The sequence below is a fragment of the Littorina saxatilis genome, linkage group LG3, assembly GCF_037325665.1.
Source record: "Littorina saxatilis isolate snail1 linkage group LG3, US_GU_Lsax_2.0, whole genome shotgun sequence".
NCBI lineage: Eukaryota > Metazoa > Mollusca > Gastropoda > Littorinimorpha > Littorinidae > Littorina > Littorina saxatilis.
The window spans coordinates 7,821,118-7,825,483 of record NC_090247.1 but is presented as its reverse complement, the minus strand read 5'-3'; the positions used below and the strand labels follow the sequence as shown (position 1 = coordinate 7,825,483).

The 4,366-nt window shown below is 40.1% G+C and overlaps 1 protein-coding gene across 1 annotated transcript in view; it reads left to right on the top strand.

The window, feature by feature from the left end:
• The window catches only part of LOC138961501 (coiled-coil domain-containing protein 81-like), a 33,686-nt gene extending 29,720 nt beyond the window's left edge, over window positions 1-3,966 (top strand). Inside the window, exon 14 of the mRNA XM_070333155.1 lies at window positions 1-3,966. This exon is cut by the window's left edge and continues 1,602 nt beyond it. The gene's annotated coding sequence lies outside the window, so the exon portion shown is untranslated.
• The last annotated feature ends 400 nt before the right edge of the window (window positions 3,967-4,366 follow it).

Below are 4,366 nucleotides of genomic sequence, written 5' to 3'. Positions count from 1 at the left end.
GGAAGAAACCGCGTTCTCTTCTGAGTCAGAGAAAAACGCGGTTATTTCCCTTGTTGGTCACAAAAAGCCTGTGAGCGTCACGTTTGCGTGTGTACGTTTGCCGTGTGAGTGCATGTGTGTGCGTGCGTGTATGTGCGTGCGTGTGTGTGTGTGCGCGTGCGCACGCACGCCTGGCATGTGGTTGTGCTACAATGCCCATGTGTATGTGTTACTGCATTTCTCGCAAGTGTGACGCTTCTGTTTGCAACTAAGTTCTCAAAAGATTAACTGCGATGACATGTTTTCTTTTATCAGCAGATGACGATTTCTTTTCTTTTTTCTTCGACTCATACGTCGTCACAAACTTACTAGTTAATCAGACACAGACAGACACAGACGTACACACACACACACTAACTGACAATGAACAGAACGCATGCCATGGTGAATTACCACATTATTTTATTTCGTTTGGAAACGCGCACTAGTTACTTTATCTGTACGCACGTTTTGTTTTGCTTTGTGTGAGTCGGAGTTGACACGCGTTTTGTCTTTGGCAGAAAGCATGTAGATTTCTTCTTTGATTGTTTGCTTTTTCTGCCACCTGCTATAACGCAAGAAGCTGAAGCACTTCATGGCGCCTGTAGAAAATCCGGGGCGTCTAGCTGAGATCGCGATTAGCGGGACTCGAGTGTTAAATTGCATGCCTGACTAGATTGCAGAAGACTGAAGCGCAGTTTAAGCACTTGATTGGCGCCTGTGGCCACCCGGACCGTCTAGCAGAGATCGCAATTAGCTGGACTCGAGTGTTCAACTGCACGCCTGACTGGCCATAGGCTGACTGGTCAGACACTTAACCTCTATAGGCACGTGGCCAATTTGACGATACCGATCGTGGCATGAAAGTTCTTGACTGAGTGGGGCATGTGCGCGTGAAAGGTTTGTTTTTCTTTTGTTCGCAGGTCTCGATCAACCCGTAATGTACACAACCTGAAAACACACACACGTAGAACACTATTTGGAGAGACTGAGGGAGAGAAAGAGAGAGAGACTGATAAGATGAAATGACAATTTACTGCATGATGAAAGGCCATCAGACCCAGAAAGAGATAGCGCGGTTATGATAGAAATTCTTTTCATGATCTGTACTATTTCTTGGCCTTTACGTGACTAATTTTGTAATTTTAAAAAAAAAAAATTTTTTAAAAGGTCGGTCCTGTTTTTTTCGGGGTCGAAGAGGTCTCCGCGATATCGCCGAATTCACGATTTAATGGACCGCGAGTTAGTGGACCGCGAGTTAGTGGACCGCGAGTTAGTGGAAGTCTGCTGTATTTTCATGGTTTCTGACTGTATGTATGTTTGTACATCTTGATCTTGATCTTGATGATTACGCTGCTGGGTACCAGAAGACTGGCATAAATGCAGCGGGGGAGAGTGCGGCAGCCTAATGGTGGTGGACGGCTGCTAGCTTGGCTTTAAAGATGCCAATGCTTTTGGAGGTTACAATATTGTCCTCAAGTAGATTCCAGTCTTGTGCCGTCTTCACAAAAAAGGAGTTCCTAAACTGATCAGTGCGGCCTTGGGGCACTGAATAGGGTCTAGAATTTTTTCTTGAATACTGTGAGACGATGTTGGATGTGTGATGGTCAGAGTGTCTCACTGGCCTGATTTTACGGCCTTGCTTCTGCTCAGTTAAGAACTGGTGTGATGGTAGTGCCGGTACCAGCCCCTCAACCACCCTATAGAAGAACGTCAGAATTGTAACCCAGCTGCCTGCTTCTTTCTAGATCTCTTACCTGTAACCCCCAAACTTCACTTACCTGATCAGTATTTTTATTTTACTCCATGTTTAAACAGTTATCTCTCCTGTAACAATGACAATCCATTTAAGATAATATTCCCCTATCCCTAGATTGTAGTGCTACCAGTAGAATATGCTTGACTTAGGATATTTCTTTGCTTTCGTTGTTTCGAGCTTTCGTGATATTTCGTGTTCTTGTTATTTCGTTGTTATGGAAATTCCTCTGTTTCCAAACATGGACCTTCCCTGTGGTGGCCATCTTTGAGAGTTTTTATTTTATTTGAATTTTTGTTAAAGACTTTTTAACAAAAGCTGGCAAGCGTTTCAGACAGTTGACATAAGTTTTGTTTGAAAGTTGTTTACACATTGAGTTGTGCACTTTGAATTATAAAAATCAAGCCTGTGATATAAAACTGTTAAACTGTATTTATTTTAGAATCAAACTGCTGTATGCATTGCTTGAAGTTATTCTTTGCATATTTGTTCTCTGAACCAATTGCTATCTTTAAATATGTTTGAGAATGGGATGTTGATCATGTACAAATTATTTTTCACACAACCATTTGTTGTAATCAAGTGTTTTGACATCTGAGCCAGAAGGTTAACTGTTATGAAATTTAACTTCTGTGAAACATTTCTCTGTTTTGTGTTGTAAAATTTGTTTTCAATACTCTTTCTTGTTTGAATCTGTCCAGTGTTAAAAATGTGAATTTTATTTTTTTTTAAAATTTTTTCCCTACACCTGTTCCTTGTTCCGCTGTGCTCTCATGCCGCCCTGTCCCTGCATTCACTGTTGTGAATATTATTGAATAGCAAGTGAATGGGATGTTTATAGGCATAACATTATTACAGCGTCAGTTAAAAGCATTATCTGTGATTAAAAAAATCTCAGAAGTAGGAGATCAAGTTAAAGATTAATTGTCAAATTGATTTAGAGAAGATTTGTTTGATGTCCTGAAGTCTGTATGCTTTACTTCATTCAATGTGTTTGGATCATCTGAGACAAGTTTCACCTGTGTTTGCGATGTTGCTATCATATCAGTATTAATGTGTGTTAACCATGCCTTTAAATAAAATGTTCAACTATGGGTATCATAAACTGCTAGTCCCTTGAGAGTCAAGAACTGATAACTTTGGAGTCAATCGGCTTGCATGAACAATATGCATGAACAATATGCATGAACAATATGCATGCTGTTTCCTCTTGTTTTGTTTTTATATTTTTTATATTTAGAAGTTGTCAAAATTTTTAGTGCCTCTTTAACATTTATTTTGTTAAACATGTGTTTTTTGCATTCACGCATCTATACTCTGTCTCGCACAGACACAGAAACGCACAGACACACAGAGACTCAGACACACACATACACACATACACACACACACACACACACACACACACACACACACACACACACAGACACACACACACACACACACACACACACACACACACACACACCCACACACCCACACACTCACATGTCTAGTTCTAGGAAGAATGATGACATTTCACTTCTGTTGTCACCTACATCTAAAACTTGTGTAATCTAACGGCAGTGAAGCCTCTTTATCTCAGCACTGCTTACTTTCAGATGTGTGTGTGATTCACAATTATTTAAAGAACTTGTTAGTTCTGTTGTGTTGATAATAATTCATCACCAGATTTTTGTTTGTTTGTTTGTTTTATTCTCTCCCTTTTTGAAGGCAGTCATCCCTGTCCAGTCTGATTAAATTACTGATCCAACTGTACAGAAGAAATATGAGGACTGGAAGAGTCTGAAGACTGCGCACAGCAGAGTATTACTGCACTTTGAAATGAGTTTAGTGCTCATTTGTCCTTATTTTATAATTAAATTATGACAAAATCATGTTGTTTCCCAGTGTCAACAAACAAGTGAGGATGTAATCTGGAAAATCTGCTGAAACCATGGCGCTTGCTATGATACATCTGTGATGCCAAACAGGCTAAGTCCAGTGAACAAATGTGTGTGCTTTACCTACAGTTCTTTGTTCTTGTTTGTAACTTTTTTTCTGGTGTGGTTATAATCCTTTCTAAGTCTTGAAATAGTTGTTTTAGAGAACAGCATTTATGAACTGCAGGTTGAAGTATATTGTTTGGAAACTGTCTCAGATGTACTTCCACATGTATATATATTTCTTGTAAAATAAACTGTGTCATTCCAGTCTGTGTGTGTGTGTGTGGGGGGGGGTGCAGGTGTGTTTCTGTGAGTGTGTGTGTTAGTGTATCTGTGTGTGCTTCTGTGTGTGGGTGTGCTTCTGTGTGTGTGGGTGTGTCAGAGGGATTACAGTAGTGGGAGAACCTGCAATTTTGATCTGAATATCAGGGATTTTTTTTAACAGAGATGGAGAGAAATTCTTTGAATAAGATTTACTGGTGTACCAATTGCATTCTTTCTGAATAATCGACCTCCATTCTAGCTTGAGTCAAGCTATCCATCCGTCCATCCATCCATCTGTCCGTTCTTCGATGCACCTATCCGTCTGTTCAGTACCCTTTTATGTGTGCTCAAATAACCCATCCATCTGTATGCTCATCCATCTACTCATTCATCGGTCTGTTCA